Source organism: Lemur catta, chromosome 7 (assembly GCF_020740605.2).
Source record: "Lemur catta isolate mLemCat1 chromosome 7, mLemCat1.pri, whole genome shotgun sequence".
In the NCBI taxonomy this organism is placed as follows: Eukaryota; Metazoa; Chordata; class Mammalia; order Primates; family Lemuridae; genus Lemur; species Lemur catta.
The window spans coordinates 486,574-511,227 of record NC_059134.1 but is presented as its reverse complement, the minus strand read 5'-3'; positions in this window follow the sequence as shown (position 1 = coordinate 511,227).

Below are 24,654 nucleotides of genomic sequence, written 5' to 3'. Positions count from 1 at the left end.
CAGCTCTAGGATAGTGTTAGGCTTAGGGTTAGGGTTAGCATCAGCCCTAGGATAGTGTTAAGGTTAGGGTTATGGTTATCATCAGGCCTAGTATAGTGTGAGGTCTAGGGTTAGCATCAGACTTAGGATAGTGTTAGGGTTAGGGTTAGGGTTAGCATCAGCCCTAGGATACTGTTAGGGTTAGGGTTAGCATCAGCCCTAGGATAGTGTTAGGGTTAGGGTTAGGGTTATCATCAGGCCTAGGATAGTGTTAGGGTTAGGGTTAGCATCAGCCCTAGGATAGTGTTAGGGTTAGGGTTAGGGTTAGCATCAGCCCTAGGATAGTGTTAGGGTTAGGGTTAGCATCAGCCCTAGGATAGTGTTAGGGTTAGGGTTAGGGTTAGCATCAGGCCTACGATAGTGTTAGGGTTAGGGTTAGCATCAGCCCTAGGATAGTGTTAGGGTTAGGGTTAGGGTTAGCATCAGCCCTAGGATAGTGTTAGGGTTAGAGTTAGGGTTAGCATCCGCCCTAGGATAGTGTTAGGGTTAGGGTTAGGGTTAGCATCAGCCCTAGGATAGTGTTAGGGTTAGGGTTAACATAAATCCTAGGATAGTGTTAGGGTTAGGGTTAGGGTTATCATCAGGCCTAGGATAGTGTTAGGGTTAGGGTTAGGGTTAGGATCAGTTCAAGGATAGTGTTAGGGTTAGCGTTAGGGTTAGCATCTGCCCTAGGATAGTGTCAGGGTTAGTGTTAGGGTTATCATCAGGCCTAGGATAGTGTTAGGGTTAAGGTTAGGGTTAGCATCAGCCCTAGGATAGTGTTAAGGTTAGGGTTATGGTTATCATCAGGCCTAGTATAGTGTGAGGTCTAGGGTTAGCATCAGACTTAGGATAGTGTTAGGGTTAGGGTTAGGGTTAGCATCAGCCCTAGGATAGTGTTAGGGTTAGGGTTAGCATCAGCCTTAGGATAGTGTTAGGGTTAGGGTTAGGGTTATCATCAGGCCTAGGATAGTGTTAGGGTTAGGGTTAGCATCAACCCTAGGATAGTGTTAGGGTTAGGGTTAGGGTTAGCATCAGCCCTAGGATTGTGTTAGGGTTAGGGTTAGCATCAGGCCTAGGATAGTGTTAGGGTTAGGGTTAGGGTTAGCATCAGGCCTAGGATAGTGTTAGGGTTAGGGTTAGCATCAGCCCTAGGATAGTGTTAGGGTTAGGGTTAGGGTTAGCATCAGCCGTAGGATAGTGTTAGGGTTAGGGTTAGCCTCAGCCCTAAGATAGTGTAGAGTTAGGGTTAGGGTTAACATCAGCCCTAGGATAGTGTTAGGGTTAAGGTTAGGGTTAGCATCAGCCCTTGGAGAGTGATAGTGTTAGGGTTAGGGTTAGCATCAGCCCTAGGATAGTGTTAGTGTTAGGGTTAGCATCAGCCCTAGGATAGTGTTAGGGTTAGGGTTAGCATCAGCCCTAGGATAATGTTAGGGTTAGGGTTAGGGTTCGCATCAGCCCTAGGATAGTGTTAGTGTTAGGGTTAGCATCAGCCCTAGGATAGTGTTAGGGTTAGGGTTAGGGTTAGCATCCGCCCTAGGATAGTGTTAGGGTTAGGGTTAGTGTTAGCATAAGCCCTAGGATAGTGTTAGGATTAGGGTTAACACAAATCCTAGGATAGTGTTAGGGTTAGGGTTAGGGTTATCATCAGGCCTAGGATAGTGTTAGGGTTAGGGTTAGGGTTAGCATCAGTTCAAGGATAGTGTTACGGTTAGCGTTAGGGTTAGCATCTGCCCTAGGATAGTGTTAGGGTTAGGGTTAGGGTTAGCATCAGCCCAAGGATAGTGTTAGGGTTAGGGTTAGCATCAGCCCTAGGATAGTGTTAGGGTTAGGGTTAGGGTTAGCATCAGGCCCAGGATAGTGTTAGGGTTAGGGTTAGCATCAGCCCAAGGATAGTGTTAGGGTTAGGGTTAGGGTTAGCATCAGCCCTAGGATAGTGTTAGGGTTAGGGTTAGCATCAACCCTAGGATAGTGTTTGGGTTAGGGTTAGGGTTAGCATCAGCCCTAGGATAGTGTTAGGGTTAGGGTTACCCTCAGCCCTAGGAGAGTGTTAGGGTTAGGGATAGGGTTAGCATCAGGCCTAGGATAGTGTTAGGGTTAGGGTTAGGGTTAGCATCAGCCCTAGGATAGTGTTACGGTTAGGGTTAGCATCAGCCCTAGGATAGTGTCAGGGTTAGGGTTAGGGTTATCATCAGGCCTAGGATAGTGTTAGGGTTAGGGTTAGCATCAGCTCTAGGATAGTGTTAGGGTTATGGTTAGGGTTAGCATCAGCCGTAGGATAGTGTTAAGGTTAGGGTTAGGGTTATCATCAGGCCTAGGATAGTGTGAGGGCTAGGGTTAGCATCAGACTTAAGATAGTGTTAGGGTTAGGGTTAGGGTTAGCATCAGCCCTACTATAGTGTTAGGGTTAGGGTTAGCATCAGCCCTAGGATAGTGTTAGGGTTAGGGTTAGGGTTATCATCAGGCCTAGGATAGTGTTAGGGTTAGGGTTAGCATCAGCCCTAGGATAGTGTTAGGGTTAGGGTTAGGGTTAGCATCAGCCCTAGGATAGTGTTAAGGTTAGGGTTAGCATCAGGCCTAGGATAGTGTTAGGGTTAGGGTTAGGGTTAGCATCAGGCCTAGGATAGTGTTAGGGTTAGGGTTAGCATCAGCCCTAGGATAGTGTTAGGGTTAGGGTTAGGGTTAGCATCAGCCGTAGGATAGTGTTAGGGTTAGGGTTAGCCTCAGCCCTAAGATAGTGTAGAGTTAGGATTAGGGTTAGCATCAGCCCTAGGATAGTGTTAGGGTTAAGGTTAGGGTTAGCATCAGCCCTTGGAGACTGTTAGTGTTAGGGTTAGGGTTAGCATCAGCCCTAGGATAGTGTTAGTGTTAGGGTTAGCATCAGCCCTAGGATAGTGTTAGGGTTAGGGTTAGCATCAGCCCTAGGATAGTGTTAGGGTTAGGGTTAGGGTTAGCATCCGCCCTAGGATAATGTTAGGGTTAGGGTTAGGGTTAGCATCAGCCCTAGGATAGTGTTAGTGTTAGGGTTAGCATCAGCCCTAGGATAGTGTTAGGGTTAGGGTTAGGGTTAGCATCCGCCCTAGGATAGTGTTAGGGTTAGGGTTAGGGTTAGCATCAGCCCTAGGATAGTGTTAGGGTTAGGGTTAACATAAATCCTAGGATAGTGTTAGGGTTAGGGTTATGGTTATCATAAGGCCTAGGATAGTGTTAGGGTTAGGGTTAGGGTTAGCATCCGTTCAAGGATAGTGTTACGGTTAGCGTTAGGGTTAGCATCTGCCCTAGTATAGTGTTAGGGTTAGGGTTAGGGTTAGCATCAGCCCAAGGATAGTGTTAGGGTTAGGGTTAGCATCAGCCCTAGGATAGTGTTAGGGTTAGGGTTAGGGTTAGCATCAGGCCCAGGATAGTGTTAGGGTTAGGGTTAGCATCAGCCCAAGGATAGTGTTAGGATTAGGGTTAGGGTTAGCATCAGCCCTAGGATAGTGTTAGGGTTAGGGTTAGCATCAACCCTAGGATAGTGTTAGGGTTAGGGTTAGGGTTAGCATCAGCCCTAGGATAGTGTTAGGGTTAGGGTTACCCTCAGCCCTAGGAGAGTGTTAGGGTTAGGGATAGGGTTAGCATCAGTTCAAGGATAGTGTTAGGGTTAGCATCAGCCCTAGGATAGTGTTAGGGTTAGGGTTAGGGTTAGCATCAGGCCCAGGATAGTGTTAGGGTTAGGGTTAGCATCAGCCCAAGGATAGTGTTAGGGTTAGGGTTAGGGTTAGCATCTGCCCTAGGATATTGTTAGGGTTATGGTTAGGGTTAGCATCAGCCCAAGGATAGTGTTAGGGTTAGGGTTACCATCAGCCCTAGGATAGTGTTAGGGTTAGGGTTAGGGTTAGCATCAGGCCCAGGATAGTGTTAGGGTTAGGGTTAGCATCAGGCCTAGGATAGTGTTAGGGTTAGGGTTAGGGTTAGCATCAGCCCTAGGATAGTGTTAGGGTTAGGGTTAGCATCAGCCCTAGGATAGTGTCAGTTTTAGTGTTAGGGTTATCATCAGGGCTAGGATAGTGTTAGGGTTAGGGTTAGCATCAGCTCTAGGATAGTGTTAGGCTTAGGGTTAGGGTTAGCATCAGCCCTAGGATAGTGTTAAGGTTAGGGTTATGGTTATCATCAGGCCTAGTATAGTGTGAGGTCTAGGGTTAGCATCAGACTTAGGATACTGTTAGGGTTAGGGTTAGGGTTAGCATCAGCCCTAGGATAGTGTTAGGGTTAGGGTTAGCATCAGCCCTAGGATAGTGTTAGGGTTAGGGTTAGGGTTATCATCAGGCCTAGGATAGTGTTAGGGTTAGGGTTAGCATCAGCCCTAGGATAGTGTTAGGGTTAGGGTTAGGGTTAGCATCAGCCCTAGGATAGTGTTAGGGTTAGGGTTAGCATCAGCCCTAGGATAGTGTTAGGGTTAGGGTTAGGGTTAGCATCAGGCCTACGATAGTGTTAGGGTTAGGGTTAGCATCAGCCCTAGGATAGTGTTAGGGTTAGGGTTAGGGTTAGCATCAGCAATAGGATAGTGTTAGGGTTAGGGTTAGCCTCAGCCCTAAGATAGTGTTAGAATTAGAGTTAGGGTTAGCATCAGCCCTAGGATAGTGTTAGGGTTAGGGTTAGGGTTAGCAACAGCCCTAGGATAGTGTTAGGGTTAGGGTTAGCATCAGCCCTAGGATAGTGTTAGGGTTAGGGTTAGGGTTAACATCAGCCGTAGGATAGTGTTAGGGTTGGGGTTAGCCTCAGCCCTAAGATAGTGTTAGAGTTAGGGTTAGGGTTATCATCAGCCCTAGGATAATGTTAGGGTTAGTGTTAGGGTTAGCATCAGCCCTAGGATAGTGTTAGTGTTAGGGTTAGCATCAGCCGTAGGATAGTGTTAGGGTTAGGGTTAGGGTTAGCATCCGCCCTAGGATAGTGTTAGGGTTAGGGTTATCCTAAACCCTAGGATAGTGTTAGGGTTAGGGTTAGGGTTATCATCAGGCCTAGGATAGTGTTAGGGTTAGGGTTAGGGTTAGCATCAGTTCAAGGATAGTGTTAGAGTTAGCGTTAGGGTTAGCATCTGCCCTAGGATATTGTTAGGGTTAGGGTTAGGGTTAGCATCAGCCCAAGGATAGTGTTAGGGTTAGGGTTAGCATCAGCCCTAGGATAGTGTTAGGGTTAGGGTTAGGGTTAGCATCAGGCCCAGGATAGTGTTAGGGTTAGGGTTAGCATCAGCCCAAGGATAGTGTTAGGGGTAGGGTTAGGGTTAGCATCTGCCCTAGGATATTGTTAGGGTTATGGTTAGGGTTACCATCAGCCCAAGGATAGTGTTAGGGTTAGGGTTACCATCAGCCCTAGGATAGTGTTAGGGTTAGGGTTAGGGTTAGCATCAGGCCCAGGATAGTGTTAGGGTTAGGGTTAGCATCAGTCCAAGGATAGTGTTAGGGTTAGGGTTAGGGTTAGCATCAGCCCTAGGATAGTGTTAGGGTTAGGGTTAGCATCAACCCTAGGATAGTGTTTGGGTTAGGGTTAGGGTTAGCATCAGCCCTAGGATAGTGTTAGGGTTAGGGTTAGCCTCAGCCCTAGGAGAGTGTTAGGGTTAGGGATAGGGTTAGCATCAGGCCTAGGATAGTGTTAGGGTTAGGGTTAGGGTTAGCATCAGCCCTAGGATAGTGTTAGGGTTAGGGTTAGCATCAGCCCTAGGATAGTGTCAGCGTTAGTGTTAGGGTTATCATCAGGCCTAGGATAGTGTTAGGGTTAGGGTTAGCATCAGCTCTAGGATAGTGTTAGGCTTAGGGTTAGGGTTAGCATCAGCCCTAGGATAGTGTTAAGGTTAGGGTTATGGTTATCATCAGGCCTATTATAGTGTGAGGTCTAGGGTTAGCATCAGACTTAGGATAGTGTTAGGGTTAGGGTTAGGGTTAGCATCAGCCCTAGGATAGTGTTAGGGTTAGGGTTAGCATCAGCCCTAGGATAGTGTTAGGGTTAGGGTTAGGGTTATCATCAGGCCTAGGATAGTGTTAGGGTTAGGGTTAGCATCAGCCCTAGGATAGTGTTAGGGTTAGGGTTAGGGTTAGCATCAGCAGTAGGATAGTGTTAGGGTTAGGGTTAGCATCAGCCCTAGGATAGTGTTAGGGTTAGGGTTAGGGTTAGCATCAGGCCTAGGATAGTGTTAGGGTTAGGGTTAGCATCAGCCCTAGGATACTGTTAGGGTTAGGGTTAGGGTTAGCATCAGCCGTAGGATAGTGTTAGGGTTAGGGTTAGCCTCAGCCCTAAGATAGTGTTAGAATTAGGGTTAGGGTTAGCATCAGCCCTAGGATAGTGTTAGGGTTAGGGTTAGTGTTAGCATCAGCCCTTGGAGAGTGTTAGGGTTAGGGTTAGCATCAGCCCTAGGATAGTGTTAGTGTTAGGGTTAGCATCAGCCCTAGGATAGTGTTAGGGTTAGGGTTAGCATCAGCCCTAGGATAGTGTTAGGGTTAGGGTTAGGGTTAGCATCAGGCCTAGGATAGTGTTAGAGTTAGGGTTAGCATCAGCCCTAGGATAGTGTTAGGGTTAGGGTTAGGATTAGCATCCGCCCTAGGATAATGTTAGGGTTAGGGTTAGGGTTAGCATCAGCCCTAGGATAGTGTTAGTGTTAGGGTTAGCATCAGCCCTAGGATAGTGTTAGGGTTAGAGTTAGGGTTAGCATCCGCCCTAGGATAGTGTTAGGGTTAGGGTTATGGTTATCATCAGGCCTAGTATAGTGTGAGGTCTAGGGTTAGCATCAGACTTAGGATACTGTTAGGGTTAGGGTTAGGGTTAGCATCAGCCCTAGGATAGTGTTAGGGTTAGGGTTAGCATCAGCCCTAGGATAGTGTTAGGGTTAGGGTTAGGGTTATCATCAGGCCTAGGATAGTGTTAGGGTTAGGGTTAGCATCAGCCCTAGGATAGTGTTAGGGTTAGGGTTAGGGTTAGCATCAGCCCTAGGATAGTGTTAGGGTTAGGGTTAGCATCAGCCCTAGGATAGTGTTAGGGTTAGGGTTAGGGTTAGCATCAGGCCTACGATAGTGTTAGGGTTAGGGTTAGCATCAGCCCTAGGATAGTGTTAGGGTTAGGGTTAGGGTTAGCATCAGCAATAGGATAGTGTTAGGGTTAGGGTTAGCCTCAGCCCTAAGATAGTGTTAGAATTAGAGTTAGGGTTAGCATCAGCCCTAGGATAGTGTTAGGGTTAGGGTTAGGGTTAGCAACAGCCCTAGGATAGTGTTAGGGTTAGGGTTAGCATCAGCCCTAGGATAGTGTTAGGGTTAGGGTTAGGGTTAACATCAGCCGTAGGATAGTGTTAGGGTTGGGGTTAGCCTCAGCCCTAAGATAGTGTTAGAGTTAGGGTTAGGGTTATCATCAGCCCTAGGATAATGTTAGGGTTAGTGTTAGGGTTAGCATCAGCCCTAGGATAGTGTTAGTGTTAGGGTTAGCATCAGCCGTAGGATAGTGTTAGGGTTAGGGTTAGGGTTAGCATCCGCCCTAGGATAGTGTTAGGGTTAGGGTTATCCTAAACCCTAGGATAGTGTTAGGGTTAGGGTTAGGGTTATCATCAGGCCTAGGATAGTGTTAGGGTTAGGGTTAGGGTTAGCATCAGTTCAAGGATAGTGTTAGAGTTAGCGTTAGGGTTAGCATCTGCCCTAGGATATTGTTAGGGTTAGGGTTAGGGTTAGCATCAGCCCAAGGATAGTGTTAGGGTTAGGGTTAGCATCAGCCCTAGGATAGTGTTAGGGTTAGGGTTAGGGTTAGCATCAGGCCCAGGATAGTGTTAGGGTTAGGGTTAGCATCAGCCCAAGGATAGTGTTAGGGGTAGGGTTAGGGTTAGCATCTGCCCTAGGATATTGTTAGGGTTATGGTTAGGGTTACCATCAGCCCAAGGATAGTGTTAGGGTTAGGGTTACCATCAGCCCTAGGATAGTGTTAGGGTTAGGGTTAGGGTTAGCATCAGGCCCAGGATAGTGTTAGGGTTAGGGTTAGCATCAGTCCAAGGATAGTGTTAGGGTTAGGGTTAGGGTTAGCATCAGCCCTAGGATAGTGTTAGGGTTAGGGTTAGCATCAACCCTAGGATAGTGTTTGGGTTAGGGTTAGGGTTAGCATCAGCCCTAGGATAGTGTTAGGGTTAGGGTTAGCCTCAGCCCTAGGAGAGTGTTAGGGTTAGGGATAGGGTTAGCATCAGGCCTAGGATAGTGTTAGGGTTAGGGTTAGGGTTAGCATCAGCCCTAGGATAGTGTTAGGGTTAGGGTTAGCATCAGCCCTAGGATAGTGTCAGCGTTAGTGTTAGGGTTATCATCAGGCCTAGGATAGTGTTAGGGTTAGGGTTAGCATCAGCTCTAGGATAGTGTTAGGCTTAGGGTTAGGGTTAGCATCAGCCCTAGGATAGTGTTAAGGTTAGGGTTATGGTTATCATCAGGCCTATTATAGTGTGAGGTCTAGGGTTAGCATCAGACTTAGGATAGTGTTAGGGTTAGGGTTAGGGTTAGCATCAGCCCTAGGATAGTGTTAGGGTTAGGGTTAGCATCAGCCCTAGGATAGTGTTAGGGTTAGGGTTAGGGTTATCATCAGCCCTAGGATAGTGTTAAGGTTAGGGTTATGGTTATCATCAGGCCTAGTATAGTGTGAGGTCTAGGGTTAGCATCAGACTTAGGATAGTTTTAGGGTTAGGGTTAGGGTTAGCATCAGCCCTAGGATAGTGTTAGGGTTAGGGTTAGCATCAGCTCTAGGATAGTGTTAGGGTTAGGGTTAGGGTTATCATCAGGCCTAGGATAGTGTTAGGGTTAGGATTAGCATCAGCCCTAGGATAGTGTTAGGGTTAGGGTTAGGGTTAGCATCAGCCCTAGGATAGTGTTAGGGTTAGGGTTAGCATCAGCCCTAGGATAGTGTTAGGGTTAGGGTTAGGGTTAGCATCAGGCCTAGGATAGTGTTAGGGTTAGGGTTAGCATCAGCCCTAGGATAGTGTTAGGGTTAGGGTTAGGGTTAGCATCAGCCGTAGGATAGTGTTAGGGTTAGGGTTAGCCTCAGCCCTAAGATAGTGTTAGAATTAGGGTTAGGGTTAGCATCAGCCCTAGGATAGTTTTAGGGTTAGGGTTAGGGTTAGCATCAGCCCTAGGATAGTGTTAGGGTTAGGGTTAGCATCAGCCCTAGGATAGTGTTAGGGTTAGGGTTAGGGTTAACATCAGCCGTAGGATAGTGTTAGGGTTGGGGTTAGCCTCAGCCCTAAGATAGTGTTAGAGTTAGGGTTAGGGTTATCATCAGCCCTAGGATAATGTTAGGGTTAGTGTTAGGGTTAGCATCAGCCCTAGGATAGTGTTAGTGTTAGGGTTAGCATCAGCCGTAGGATAGTGTTAGGGTTAGGGTTAGGGTTAGCATCCGCCCTAGGATAGTGTTAGGGTTAGGGTTAGGGTTAGCGTCAGCCCAAGGATAGTGTTAGGGTTAGGGTTAACATAAACCCTAGGATAGTGTTAGGGTTAGGGTTAGGGTTATCATCAGGCCTAGGATAGTGTTAGGGTTAGGGTTAGGGTTAGCATCAGTTCAAGGATAGTGTTATGGTTAGCGTTAGGGTTAGCATCTGCCCTAGGATATTGTTAGGGTTAGGGTTAGGGTTAGCATCAGCCCAAGGATAGTGTTAGGGTTAGGGTTAGCATCAGCCCTAGGATAGTGTAAGGGTTAGGGTTAGGGTTAGCATCAGGCCCAGGATAGTGTTAGGGTTAGGGTTAGCATCAGCCCAAGGATAGTGTTAGGGTTAGGGTTAGGGTTAGCATCTGCCCTAGGATATTGTTAGGGTTATGGTTAGGGTTAGCATCAGCCCAAGGATAGTGTTAGGGTTAGGGTTACCATCAGCCCTAGGATAGTGTTAGGGTTAGGGTTAGGGTTAGCATCAGGCCCAGGATAGTGTTAGGGTTAGGGTTAGCATCAGTCCAAGGATAGTGTTAGGGTTAGGGTTAGGGTTAGCATCAGCCCTGGGATAGTGTTAGGGTTAGGGTTAGCATCAACCCTAGGATAGTGTTTGGGTTAGGGTTAGGGTTAGCATCAGCCCTAGGATAGTGTTAGGGTTAGGGTTAGGGTTATCATCAGGCCTAGGATAGTGTTAGGGTTAGGGTTAGCATCAGCCCTAGGATAGTGTTAGGGTTAGGGTTAGGGTTAGCATCAGCCCTAGGATAGTGTTAGGGTTAGGGTTAGCATCAGCCCTAGGATAGTGTTAGGGTTAGGGTTAGGGTTAGCATCAGGCCTAGGATAGTGTTAGGGTTAGGGTTAGCATCAGCCCTAGGATAGTGTTAGGGTTAGGGTTAGGGTTAGCATCAGCCGTAGGATAGTGTTAGGGTTAGGGTTAGCCTCAGCTCTAAGATAGTGTTAGAATTAGGGTTAGGGTTAGCATCAGCCCTAGGATAGTGTTAGGGTTAGGGTTAGGGTTAGCATCAGCCCTTGGAGAGTGTTAGGGTTAGGGTTAGCCTCAGCTCTAAGATAGTGTTAGAATTAGGGTTAGGGTTAGCATCAGCCCTAGGATAGTGTTAGGGTTAGGGTTAGGGTTAGCATCAGCCCTTGGAGAGTGTTAGGGTTAGGGTTAGCATCAGCCCTAGGATAGTGTTAGTGTTAGGGTTAGCATCAGCCCTAGGATAGTGTTAGGGTTAGGGTTAGCATCAGCCCTAGGATAGTGTTAGGGTTAGGGTTAGGGTTAGCATCAGGCCTAGGATAGTGTTAGAGTTAGGGTTAGCATCAGCCCTAGGATAGTGTTAGGGTTAGGGTTAGGGTTAGCATCCGCCCTTGGATAATGTTAGGGTTAGGGTTAGGGTTAGCATCAGCCCTAGGATAGTGTTAGTGTTAGGGTTAGCATCAGCCCTAGGATTGTGTTAGGGTTAGAGTTAGGGTTAGCATCCGCCCTAGGATAGTGTTAGGGTTAGGGTTAGGGTTAGCGTCAGCCCAAGGATAGTGTTAGGGTTAGGGTTAACATAAACCCTAGGATAGTGTTAGGGTTAGGGTTAGGGTTATCATCAGGCCTAGGATAGTGTTAGGGTTAGGGTTAGGGTTAGCATCAGTTCAAGGATAGTGTTATGGTTAGCGTTAGGGTTAGCATCTGCCCTAGGATATTGTTAGGGTTAGGGTTAGGGTTAGCATCAGCCCAAGGATAGTGTTAGGGTTAGGGTTAGCATCAGCCCTAGGATAGTGTAAGGGTTAGGGTTAGGGTTAGCATCAGGCCCAGGATAGTGTTAGGGTTAGGGTTAGCATCAGCCCAAGGATAGTGTTAGGGTTAGGGTTAGGGTTAGCATCTGCCCTAGGATATTGTTAGGGTTATGGTTAGGGTTAGCATCAGCCCAAGGATAGTGTTAGGGTTAGGGTTACCATCAGCCCTAGGATAGTGTTAGGGTTAGGGTTAGGGTTAGCATCAGGCCCAGGATAGTGTTAGGGTTAGGGTTAGCATCAGTCCAAGGATAGTGTTAGGGTTAGGGTTAGGGTTAGCATCAGCCCTGGGATAGTGTTAGGGTTAGGGTTAGCATCAACCCTAGGATAGTGTTTGGGTTAGGGTTAGGGTTAGCATCAGCCCTAGGATAGTGTTAGGGTTAGGGTTAGGGTTATCATCAGGCCTAGGATAGTGTTAGGGTTAGGGTTAGCATCAGCCCTAGGATAGTGTTAGGGTTAGGGTTAGGGTTAGCATCAGCCCTAGGATAGTGTTAGGGTTAGGGTTAGCATCAGCCCTAGGATAGTGTTAGGGTTAGGGTTAGGGTTAGCATCAGGCCTAGGATAGTGTTAGGGTTAGGGTTAGCATCAGCCCTAGGATAGTGTTAGGGTTAGGGTTAGGGTTAGCATCAGCCGTAGGATAGTGTTAGGGTTAGGGTTAGCCTCAGCTCTAAGATAGTGTTAGAATTAGGGTTAGGGTTAGCATCAGCCCTAGGATAGTGTTAGGGTTAGGGTTAGGGTTAGCATCAGCCCTTGGAGAGTGTTAGGGTTAGGGTTAGCATCAGCCCTAGGATAGTGTTAGTGTTAGGGTTAGCATCAGCCCTAGGATAGTGTTAGGGTTAGGGTTAGCATCAGCCCTAGGATAGTGTTAGGGTTAGGGTTAGGGTTAGCATCAGGCCTAGGATAGTGTTAGAGTTAGGGTTAGCATCAGCCCTAGGATAGTGTTAGGGTTAGGGTTAGGGTTAGCATCCGCCCTTGGATAATGTTAGGGTTAGGGTTAGGGTTAGCATCAGCCCTAGGATAGTGTTAGTGTTAGGGTTAGCATCAGCCCTAGGATAGTGTTAGGGTTAGAGTTAGGGTTAGCATCCGCCCTAGGATAGTGTTAGGGTTAGGGTTAGGGTTAGGATCAGTTCAAGGATAGTGTTAGGGTTAGCGTTAGGGTTAGCATCTGCCCTAGGATAGTGTTAGGGTTAGGGTTAGGGTTAGCATCAGCCCAAGGATAGTGTTAGGGTTAGGGTAAGCATCAGCCCTAGGATAGTGTTAGGGTTAGGGTTAGGGTTAGCATCAGGCCCAGGATAGTGTTAGGGTTAGGGTTAGCATCAGCCCAAGGATAGTGTTAGGGTTAGGGTTAGGGTTAGCATCTGCCCTAGGATATTGTTAGGGTTATGGTTAGGGTTAGCATCAGCCCTAGGATAGTATTAGGGTTAGGGTTAGGGTTAGGGTTAGGGTTAGCATCAGCCCTAGATAGTGTTAGGGTTAGGGTTAGGGTTAGCATCCGCATTAGGATAGTGTTAGGGTTAGGGTTAGGGTTAGCATCAGCCCTAGGATAGTGTTAGGGTTAGGGTTAGCATCAGTCCTAGGATAGTGTGAGGGTTAGGGTTAGGGTTAGGGTTAGCATCAGCCCTAGGATAGTGTTAGGGTTAGGGTTAGCATCAGCCCTAGGATAGTGTTAGGGTTAGGGTTAGGGTTAGCATCAGCCGTAGGATAGTGTTAGGGTTAAGGTTAGCCTCAGCCCTAAGATAGTGTTAGAGTTAGGGTTAGGGTTAGCATCAGTCCTAGGGTAATGTTAGCGTTAGGGTTAGGGTTAGCATCAGCCCTAGGATAGTGTTAGTGTTAGGGTTAGCATCAGCCCTAGGATAGTGTTAGGGTTAGGGTTAGGGTTAGCATCCGCCCTAGGATAGTGTTAGGGTTAGGGTTAGGGTTAGCATCAGCCCTAGGATAGTGTTAGGGTTAGGGTTAGCATCAACCCTAGGATAGTGTTTGTGTTAGGGTTAGGGTTAGCATCAGCCCTAGGATAGTGTTAGTGTTAGGGTTAGCCTCAGCCCTAGGAGAGTGTTAGGGTTAGGGATAGGGTTAGCATCAGGCCTAGGATAGTGTTAGGGTTAGGGTTAGGGTTAGCATCAGCCCTAGGATAGTGTTAGGGTTAGGGTTAGGGTTATCATCAGGCCTAGGATAGTGTTAGGGTTAGGGTTAGCATCAGCCCTAGGATAGTGTTAGGGTTAGGGTTAGGGTTAGCATCAGCCCTAGGATAGTGTTAGGGTTAGGGTTAGCATCAGCCCTAGGATAGTGTTAGGTTTAGGGTTAGGGTTAGCATCAGGCCTAGGATAGTGTTAGGTTTAAGGTTAGCATCAGCCCTAGGATAGTGTTAGGGTTAGGGTTAAGGTTAGCATCAGCCGTAGGATAGTGTTAGGGTTAGGGTTAGCCTCAGGCCTAAGATAGTGTTAGAGTTAGGGTTAGGGTTAGCATCAGCCCTAGGATAGTGTTAGGGTTAGGGTTAGGGTTAGCATCAGCCCTGGGAGAGTGTTAGGGTTAGGGTTAGGGTTAGCATCAGCCCTAGGATGGTGTTAGTGTTAGGGTTAGCATCAGCCCTAGGATAGTGTTAGGGTTAGGGTTAGCATCAGCCCTAGGATCGTGTTAGTGTTAGGGTTAGGGTTAGCATCAGGCCTAGGATAGTGTTAGTGTTAGGGTTAGCATCAGCCCTAGGATAGTGTTAGAGTTAGGGTTAGGGTTAGCATCCGCCCTAGGATAATGTTAGGGTTAGGGTTAGGGTTAGCATCAGCCCTAGGATAGTGTTAGTGTTAGGGTTAGCATCAGCCCTAGGATAGTGTTAGGGTTAGGGTTAGGGTTAGCATCCGTCCTAGGATAGTGTTAGGGTTGGGGTTAGGGTTAGCATCAGCCCTAGGATAGTGTGAGGGTTAGGGTTAACATAAATCCTAGGATAGTGTTAGGGTTAGGGTTAGGGTTATCATCAGGCCTAGGATAGTGTTAGGGTTAGGGTTAGGGTTAGCATCAGTTCAAGGATAGTGTTAGGGTTAGGGTTAGGGTTAGCATCAGCCCTAGGATAGTGTTAGGGTTAGGGTTAGGGTTAGCATCAGGCCCAGGATAGTGTTAGGGTTAGGGTTAGCATCAGCCCAAGGATAGTGTTAGGGTTAGGGTTAGGGTTAGCATCAGCCCTAGGATAGTGTTAGGGTTAGGGTTAGCATCAACCCTAGGTTAGTGTTTGGGTTAGGGTTAGGGTTAGCATCAGCCCTAGGATAGTGTTAGGGTTAGGGTTACCCTCAGTCCTAGGAGAGTGTTAGGGTTAGGGTTCGGGTTAGCATCAGCCGTAGGATAGTGTTAGGGTTAGGGTTAGCCTCAGCCCTAAGATAGTGTTAGAGTTAGGGTTAGGGTTAGCATCAGGCCTAGGATAGTGTTAGGGTTAGGGTTAGGGTTAGCATCAGCCCTAGGATAGTGTTAGGGTTAGGGTTGGCATCAACCCTAGGATAGAGTTAGGGTTAGGGTTAGGGTTAGCATCAGGCCTAGGATAGTGTTATGGTTAGGGTTAGCATCAGCCCTAGGATAGTGTTAGGGATAGGGTTCGGGTTAGCATCAGCCGTAGGATAGTGTTAGGGTTAGGGTTAGCCTCAGCCCTAAGATAGTGTTAGAGTTAGGGTTAGGGTTAGCATCAGCCCTAGGATAGTGTTAGGGTTAGGGTTAGGGTTAGCATCAGCCCTAGGATAGTGTTAGGGTTAGGGTTAGCATCAGCCCTAGGATAGTGTTAGGGTTAGGGTTAGGGTTAGCATCAGGCCTAGGATAGTGTTAGGGTTAGGGTTAGCATCAGCCCTGGGATAGTGTTAGGGTTAGTGTTAGGGTTAGCATCAGCCGTAGGATAGTGTTAGGGTTATGGTGAGCCTCAGCCCTAAGATAGTGTTAGAGTTAGGGTTAGGGTTAGCATCAGCCCTAGGATAGTGTTAGGGTTAGGGTTAGGGTTAGCATCAGCCCTTGGAGAGTGTTAGGGTTAGGGTTAGGGCTAGCATCAGCCCTAGGATAGTGTTAGTGTTAGGGTTAGCATCAGCCCTAGGATAGTGTTAGGGTTAGGGTTAGCATCAGCCCTAGGATAGTGTTAGGGTTAGGGTTAGGGTTAGCATCAGGCCTAGGATAGTGTTAGTGTTAGGGTTAGCATCAGCCCTAGGATAGTGTTAGGGTTAGGGTTAGGGTTAGCATCCGCCCTAGGATAATGTTAGGGTTAGGGTTAGGGTTAGCATCAGCCCTAGGATAGTGTTAGTGTTAGGGTTAGCATCAGCCCTAGGATAGTGTTAGGGTTAGGGTTAGGGTTAGCATCGGCCCTAGGATAGTGTTAGGGTTAGGGTTAGGGTTAGCATCAACCCTAGGATAGTGTTAGGGTTAGGGTTAACATAAACCCTAGGATAGTGTTAGGGTTAGGGTTAGGGTTATCATCAGGCGTAGGATAGTGTTATGGTTAGGGTTAGGGTTAGCATCAGTTCAAGGATAGTGTTAGGGTTAGCGTTAGGGTTAGCATCTGCCCTAGGATAGTGTTAGGGTTAGGGTTAGGGTTAGCATCAGCCCAAGGATAGTGTTAGGGTTAGGGTTAGCATCAGCCCTAGGATAGTGTTAGGGTTAGGGTTAGGGTTAGCATCAGGCCCAGGATAGTGTTAGGGTTAGGGTTAGCATCAGCCCAAGGATAGTGTTAGGGTTAGGGTTAGGGTTAGCATCAGCCCTAGGATAGTGTTAGGGTTAGGGTTAGCATCAACCCTAGGATAGTGTTTGGGTTAGGGTTAGGGTTAGCATCAGCCCTAGGATAGTGTTAGGGTTAGGGTTAGCCTGAGCCCTAGGAGAGTGTTAGGGTTAGGGATAGGGTTAGCATCAGGCCTAGGATAGTGTTAGGGTTAGGGTTAGGGTTAGCATCAGCCTTAGGATAGTGTTAGGGTTAGGGTTATCATCAGCCCTAGGATAGTCTCAGGGTTAGGGTTAGGGTTATTATTAGGCCTAGGATAGTGTTAGGGTTAGGGTTAGCATCAGCTCTAGGATAGTGTTAGGGTTATGGTTAGGGTTAGCATCAGCCCTAGGATAGTGTTAAGGTTAGGGTTAGGGTTATCAACAGGCCTAGGATAGTGTGAGGGCTAGGGTTAGCATCAGACTTAGGATAGTGTTAGGGTTAGGGTTAGGGTTAGCATCAGCCTTAGGATAGTGTTAGGGTTAGGGTTAGCATCAGCCCTAGGATAGTGTTAGGGTTAGGGTTAGGGTTAGCATCAGCCGTAGGATAGTGTTAGGGTTAGGGTTAGCCTCAGGCCTAAGATAGTGTTAGAGTTAGGGTTAGGGTTAGCATCAGCCCTAGGATAGTGTTAGGGTTATGGTTAGGGTTAGCATCAGCCCTTGGAGAGTGTTAGGGTTAGGGTTAGGGTTAGCATCAGCCCTAGGATAGTGTTAGTGTTAGGGTTAGCATCAGCCCTAGGATAGTGTTAGGGTTAGGGTTAGCATCAGCCCTAGGATAGTGTTAGGGTTAGGGTTAGGGTTAGCATCAGGCCTAGGATACTGTTAGTGTTAGGGTTAGCATCAGCCCTAGGATAGTGTTAGGGTTAGGGTTAGGGTTAGCATCCGCCCTAGGATAATGTTAGAGTTAGGGTTAGGGTTAGCGTTAGCCCTAGGATAGTGTTAGTGTTAGGGTTAGCATCAGCCCTAGGATAGTGTTAGGGTTAGGGTTAGGGTTAGCATCCGCCCTAGGATAGTGTTAGGGTTAGGGTTAGGGTTAGCATCAGCCCTAGGATAGTGTGAGGGTTAGGGTTAACATAAATCCTAGGATAGTGTTAGGGTTAGGGTTAGGGTTATCATCAGACCTAGGATACTGTTAGGGTTAGGGTTAGGGTTAGCATCAGTTCAAGGATAGTGTTAGGGTTAGGGTTAGGGTTAGCATCAGCCCTAGGATAGTGTTAGTGTTAGGGTTAGGGTTAGCATCAGGCCCAGGATAGTGTTAGGGTTAGGGTTAGCATCAGCCCAAGGATAGTGTTAGGGTTAGGGTTAGGGTTAGCATCAGCCCTAGGATAGTGTTAGGGTTAGGGTTAGCATCAACCCTAGGATAGTGTTTGGGTTAGGGTTAGGGTTAGCATCAGCCCTAGGATAGTGTTAGGGTTAGGGTTACCCTCAGTCCTAGGAGAGTGTTAGGATTAGGGATAGGGTTAGCATCAGGCCTAGGATAGTGTTAGGGTTAGGGTTAGCATCAGCCCTAGGATAGTGTTAGGGTTAGGGTTAGCATCAGCCCTAGGATAGTGTCAGGGTTAGGGTTAGGGTTATCATCAGGCCTAGGATAGTGTTAGGGTTAGGGTTAGCATCAGCTCTAGGATAGTGTTAGGGTTAGGGTTAGGGTTAGCATCAGCCCTAGGATAGTGTTAAGGTTAGGGTTAGGGTTATCATCAGGCCTAGGATAGTGTGAGGGCTAGGGTTAGCATCAGACTTAGGATAGTGTTAGGGTTAGGGTTAGGGTTATCATCAGGCCTAGGATAGTGTTAGGGTTAGGGTTAGGGTTAGCATCAGCCCTAGGATAGTGTTAGGGTTAGGGTTAGCATCAACCCTAGGATAGAGTTAGGGTTAGGGTTAGGGTTAGCATCAGGCCTAGGATAGTGTTATGGTTAGGGTTAGCATCAGCCCTAGGATAGTGTTAGGGTTAGGGTTCGGGTTAGCATCAGCCGTAGGATAGTGTTAGGGTTAGGGTTAGCCTCAGCCCTAAGATAGTGTTAGAGTTAGGGTTAGGGTTAGCATCAGCCCTAGGATAGTGTTAGGGTTAGGGTTAGGGTTAGCATCAGCCCTAGGATAGTGTTAGGGTTAGGGTTAGCATCAGCCCTAGGATAGTGTTAGGGTTAGGGTTAGGGTTAGCATCAGGCCTAGGATAGTGTTAGGGTTAGGGTTAGCATCAGCCCTGGGATAGTGTTAGGGTTAGTGTTAGGGTTAGCATCAGCCGTAGGATAGTGTTAGGGTTATGGTGAGCCTCAGCCCTAAGATAGTGTTAGAGTTAGGGTTAGGGTTAGCATCAGCCCTAGGATAGTGTTAGGGTTAGGGTTAGGGTTAGCATCAGCCCTTGGAGAGTGTTAGGGTTAGGGTTAGGGCTAGCATCAGCCCTAGGATAGTGTTAGTGTTAGGGTTAGCATCAGCCCTAGGATAGTGTTAGGGTTAGGGTTAGCATCAGCCCTAGGATAGTGTTAGGGTTAGGGTTAGGGTTAGCATCAGGCCTAGGATAGTGTTAGTGTTAGGGTTAGCATCAGCCCTAGGATAGTGTTAGGGTTAGGGTTAGGGTTAGCATCCGCCCTAGGATAATGTTAGGGTTAGGGTTAGGGTTAGCATCAGCCCTAGGATAGTGTTAGTGTTAGGGTTAGCATCAGCCCTAGGATAGTGTTAGGGTTAGGGTTAGGGTTAGCATCGGCCCTAGGATAGTGTTAGGGTTAGGGTTAGGGTTAGCATCAACCCTAGGATAGTGTTAGGGTTAGGGTTAACATAAACCCTAGGATAGTGTTAGGGTTAGGGTTAGGGTTATCATCAGGCCTAGGATAGTGTTATGGTTAGGGTTAGGGTTAGCATCAGTTCAAGGATAGTGTTAGGGTTAGCGTTAGGGTTAGCATCTGCCCTAGGATAGTGTTAGGGTTAGGGTTAGGGTTAGCATCAGCCCAAGGATAGTGTTAGGGTTAGGGTTAGCATCAGCCCTAGGATAGTGTTAGGGTTAGGGTTAGGGTTAGCATCAGGCCCAGGATAGTGTTAGGGTTAGGGTTAGCATCAGCCCAAGGATAGTGTTAGGGTTAGGGTTAGGGTTAGCATCACCCCTAGGATAGTGTTAGGGTTAGGGTTAGCATCAACCCTAGGATAGTGTTTGGGTTAGGGTTAGGGTTAGCATCAGCCCTAGGATAGTGTTAGGGTTAGGGTTAGCCTGAGCCCTAGGAGAGTGTTAGGGTTAGGGATAGGGTTAGCATCAGGCCTAGGATAGTGTTAGGGTTAGGGTTAGGGTTAGCATCAGCCTTAGGATAGTGTTAGGGTTAGGGTTATCATCAGCCCTAGGATAGTCTCAGGGTTAGGGTTAGGGTTATTATTAGGCCTAGGATAGTGTTAGGGTTAGGGTTAGCATCAGCTCTAGGATAGTGTTAGGGTTAGGGTTAGGGTTAGCATCAGCCCTAGGATAGTGTTAAGGTTAGGGTTAGGGTTATCAACAGGCCTAGGATAGTGTGAGGGCTAGGGTTAGCATCAGACTTAGGATAGTGTTAGGGTTAGGGTTAGGGTTAGCATCAGCCTTAGGATAGTGTTAGGGTTAGGGTTAGCATCAGCCCTAGGATAGTGTTAGGGTTAGGGTTAGGGTTAGCATCAGCCGTAGGATAGTGTTAGGGTTAGGGTTAGCCTCAGGCCTAAGATAGTGTTAGAGTTAGGGTTAGGGTTAGCATCAGCCCTAGGATAGTGTTAGGGTTATGGTTAGGGTTAGCATCAGCCCTTGGAGAGTGTTAGGGTTAGGGTTATGGTTAGCATCAGCCCTAGGATAGTGTTAGTGTTAGGGTTAGCATCAGCCCTAGGATAGTGTTAGGGTTAGGGTTAGCATCAGCCCTAGGATAGTGTTAGGGTTAGGGTTAGGGTTAGCATCAGGCCTAGGATACTGTTAGTGTTAGGGTTAGCATCAGCCCTAGGATAGTGTTAGGGTTAGGGTTAGGGTTAGCATCCGCCCTAGGATAATGTTAGAGTTAGGGTTAGGGTTAGCATTAGCCCTAGGATAGTGTTAGTGTTAGGGTTAGCATCAGCCCTAGGATAGTGTTAGGGTTAGGGTTAGGGTTAGCATCCGCCCTAGGATAGTGTTAGGGTTAGGGTTAGGGTTAGCATCAGCCCTAGGATAGTGTGAGGGTTAGGGTTAACATAAATCCTAGGATAGTGTTAGGGTTAGGGTTAGGGTTATCATCAGACCTAGGATACTGTTAGGGTTAGGGTTAGGGTTAGCATCAGTTCAAGGATAGTGTTAGGGTTAGGGTTAGGGTTAGCATCAGCCCTAGGATAGTGTTAGTTTTAGGGTTAGGGTTAGCATCAGGCCCAGGATAGTGTTAGGGTTAGGGTTAGCATCAGTCCAAGGATAGTGTTAGGGTTAGGGTTAGGGTTAGCATCAGCCCTAGGATAGTGTTAGGGTTAGGGTTAGCATCAACCCTAGGATAGTGTTTGGGTTAGGGTTAGGGTTAGCATCAGCCCTAGGATAGTGTTAGGGTTAGGGTTACCCTCAGTCCTAGGAGAGTGTTAGGATTAGGGATAGGGTTAGCATCAGGCCTAGGATAGTGTTAGGGTTAGGGTTAGCATCAGCCCTAGGATAGTGTTAGGGTTAGGGTTAGCATCAGCCCTAGGATAGTGTCAGGGTTAGGGTTAGGGTTATCATCAGGCCTAGGATAGTGTTAGGGTTAGGGTTAGCATCAGCTCTAGGATAGTGTTAGGGTTAGGGTTAGGGTTAGCATCAGCCCTAGGATAGTGTTAAGGTTAGGGTTAGGGTTATCATCAGGCCTAGGATAGTGTGAGGGCTAGGGTTAGCATCAGACTTAGGATAGTGTTAGGGTTAGGGTTAGGGTTATCATCAGGCCTAGGATAGTGTTAGGGTTAGGGTTAGGGTTAGCATCAGCCCTAGGATAGTGTTAGGGTTAGGGTTAGCATCAACCCTAGGATAGAGTTAGGGTTAGGGTTAGGGTTAGCATCAGGCCTAGGATAGTGTTATGGTTAGGGTTAGCATCAGCCCTGGGATAGTGTTAGGGTTAGTGTTAGGGTTAGCATCAGCCGTAGGATAGTGTTAGGGTTAGGGTTAGCCTCAGCCCTAAGATAGTGTTAGAGTTAGGGTTAGGGTTAGCATCAGCCCTAGGATAGTGTTAGGGTTAGGGTTAGGGTTAGCATCAGCCCTAGGATAGTGTTAGGGTTAGGGTTAGCATCAGCCCTAGGATAGTGTTAGGGTTAGGTTTAGGGTTAGCATCAGGCCTAGGATAGTGTTAGGGTTAGGGTTAGCATCAGCCCTGGGATAGTGTTAGGGTTAGGGTTAGGGTTAGCATCAGCCATAGGATAGTGTTAGGGTTATGGTTAGCCTCAGCCCTAAGATAGTGTTAGAGTTAGGGTTAGGGTTAGCATCAGCCCTAGGATAGTGTTACGGTTAGGGTTAGGGTTAGCATCAGCCCTTGGAGAGTGTTAGGGTTAGGGTTAGGGCTAGCATCAGCCCTAGAATAGTGTTAGTGTTAGGGTTCGCATCAGCCCTAGGATAGTGTTAGTGTTAGGGTTAGCATCAGCCCTAGGATAGTGTTAGTGTTAGGGTTAGGGTTAGCATCAGGCCTAGGATAGTGTTAGTGTTAGGGTTAGCATCAGCCCTAGGATAGTGTTAGGGTTAGGGTTAGGGTTAGCATCCGCCCTAGGATAATGTTAGGGTTAGGGTTAGGGTTAGCATCAGCCCTAGGATAGTGTTAGTGTTAGGGTTAGCATCAGCCCTAGGATAGTGTTAGGGTTAGGGTTAGGGTTAGCATCGGCCCTAGGATAGTGTTAGGGTTAGGGTTAGGGTTAGCATCAACCCTAGGATAGTGTTAGGGTTAGGGTTAACATAAACCCTAAGATAGTGTTAGGGTTAGGGTTAGGGTTATCATCAGGCCTAGGATAGTGTTATGGTTAGGGTTAGGGTTAGCATCAGTTCAAGGATAGTGTTAGGGTTAGCGTTAGGGTTAGCATCTGCCCTAGGATAGTGTTAGGGTTAGGGTTAGGGTTAGCATCAGCCCAAGGATAGTGTTAGGGTTAGGGTTAGCATCAGCCCTAGGATAGTGTTAGGGTTAGGGTTAGGGTTAGCATCAGGCCCAGGATAGTGTTAGGGTTAGGGTTAGCATCAGCCCAAGGATAGTGTTAGGGTTAGGGTTAGGGTTAGCATCAGCCCTAGGATAGTGTTAGGGTTAGGGTTAGCATCAACCCTAGGATAGTGTTTGGGTTAGGGTTAGGGTTAGCATCAGCCCTAGGATAGTGTTAGGGTTAGGGTTAGCCTGAGCCCTAGGAGAGTGTTAGGGTTAGGGATAGGGTTAGCATCAGGCCTAGGATAGTGTTAGGGTTAGGGTTAGGGTTAGCATCAGCCTTAGGATAGTGTTAGGGTTAGGGTTAGCATCAGCCCTAGGATAGTCTCAGGGTTAGGGTTAGGGTTATCATCAGGCCTAGGATAGTGTTAGGGTTAGGGTTAGCATCAGCTCTAGGATAGTGTTAGGGTTAGCGTTAGGGTTAGCATCAGCCCTAGGATAGTGTTAAGGTTAGGGTTAGCATCAGCCCTAGGATAGTGTTAGGGTTAGGGTTAGGGTTATCATCAGGCCTAGGATAGTGTTAGGGTTAGGGTTAGCATCAGCCCTAGGATAGTGTTAGGGTTAGCGTTAGGGTTAGCATCAGCCCTAGGATAGTGTTAGGGTTAGGGTTAGCATCAACCCTAGGATAGAGTTAGGGTTAGGGTTAGGGTTAGCATCAGGCCTAGGATAGTGTTATGGTTAGGATAAGCTTCAGCCCTAGGATAGTGTTAGGGTTAGGGTTCGGGTTAGCATCAGCCGTAGGATAGTGTTAGGGTTAGGGTTAGCCTCAGCCCTAAGATAGTGTTAGAGTTAGGGTTAGGGTTAGCATCAGCCCTAGGATAGTGTTAGGGTTAGGGTTTGGGTTAGCATCAGCCCTTGGAGAGTGTTAGGGTTAGGGTTAGGGTTAGCATCAGCCCTAGGATAGTGTTAGTGTTAGGGTTAGCATCAGCCCTAGGATAGTGTTAGGGTTAGGGTTAGCATCAGCCCTAGGATAGTGTTAGGGTTAGGGTTAGGGTTAGCATCAGGCCTAGGATAGTGTTAGGGTTAGGGTTAGCATCAGCCCTAGGATAGTGTTAGGGTTAGGGGTAGGGTTAGCATCCGCCCTAGGATAATGTTAGAGTTAGGGTTAGGGTTAGCATCAGCCCTAGGATAGTGTTAGTGTTAGGGTTAGCATCAGCCCTCGGATAGTGTTAGGGTTAGGGTTAGGGTTAGCATCCGCCCTAGGATAGTGTTAGGGTTAGGGTTAGGGTTAGCATCAGCCCTAGAATAGTGTTAGGGTTAGGGTTAACATAAACCCTAGGATAGTGTTAGGGTTAGGGTTAGGGTTAGCATCTGCCCTAGGATAGTGTTAGGGTTAGGGTTAGGGTTAGCATCAGCCCAACGATAGTGTTAGGGTTAGGGTTAGCATCAGCCCTAGGATAGTGTTAGGGTTAGGCTTAGGGTTAGCATCAGGCCCAGGATAGTGTTAGGGTTAGGGTTAGGGTTAGCATCAGTTCAAGGATAGTGTTAGGGTTAGCGTTAGGGTTAGCATCTGCCCTAGGATAGTGTTAGGGTTAGGGTTAGGGTTAGCATCAGCCCTAGGATAGTGTTAGTGTTAGGGTTAGCATCAGCCCTAGGATAGTGTTAGGGTTAGGGTTAGGGTTAGCATCAGCCCTAGGATAGTGTTAGGGTTAGGGTTAGCATCAGCCCTAGGTTAGTGTTAGTGTTAGGGTTAGGGTTAGCATCAGCCCTGGGATAGTGTTAGGGTTAGGGTTAGGGTTAGCATCAGGCCCAGGATAGTGTTAGGGTTAGGGTTAGCATCAGCCCAAGGATAGTGTTAGGGTTAGGGATAGGGTTAGCATCAGCCCTAGGATAGTGTTAGGGTTAGGGTTAGCATCAACCCTAGGATAGTGTTTGTGTTAGGGTTAGGGTTAGCATCAGCCCTAGGATAGTGTTAGGGTTAGGGTTAGGGTTAGCATCAGCCCTAGGATAGTGTTATTGTTAGGGTTAGCATCAGCCCTAGGATAGTGTTAGGGTTAGGGTTAGGGTTAGCATCAGCCCTAGGATAGTGTTAGGGTTAGGGTTAGCATCAGCCCTAGGTTAGTGTTAGTGTTAGGGTTAGGGTTAGCATCAGCCCTAGGATAGTGTTAGGGTTAGGGTTTGGGTTAGCATCAGCCCTTGGAGAGTGTTAGGGTTAGGGTTAGGGTTAGCATCAGCCCTAGGATAGTGTTAGTGTTAGGGTTAGCATCAGCCCTAGGATAGTGTTAGGGTTAGGGTTAGCATCAGCCCTAGGATAGTGTTAGGGTTAGGGTTAGGGTTAGCATCAGGCCTAGGATAGTGTTAGGGTTAGGGTTAGCATCAGCCCTAGGATAGTGTTAGGGTTAGGGGTAGGGTTAGCATCCGCCCTAGGATAATGTTAGAGTTAGGGTTAGGGTTAGCATCAGCCCTAGGATAGTGTTAGTGTTAGGGTTAGCATCAGCCCTCGGATAGTGTTAGGGTTAGGGTTAGGGTTAGCATCCGCCCTAGGATAGTGTTAGGGTTAGGGTTAGGGTTAGCATCAGCCCTAGGATAGTGTTAGGGTTAGGGTTAGGGTTAGCATCGGCCCTAGGATAGTGTTAGGGTTAGGGTTAGGGTTAGCATCAACCCTAGGATAGTGTTAGGGTTAGGGTTAACATAAACCCTAAGATAGTGT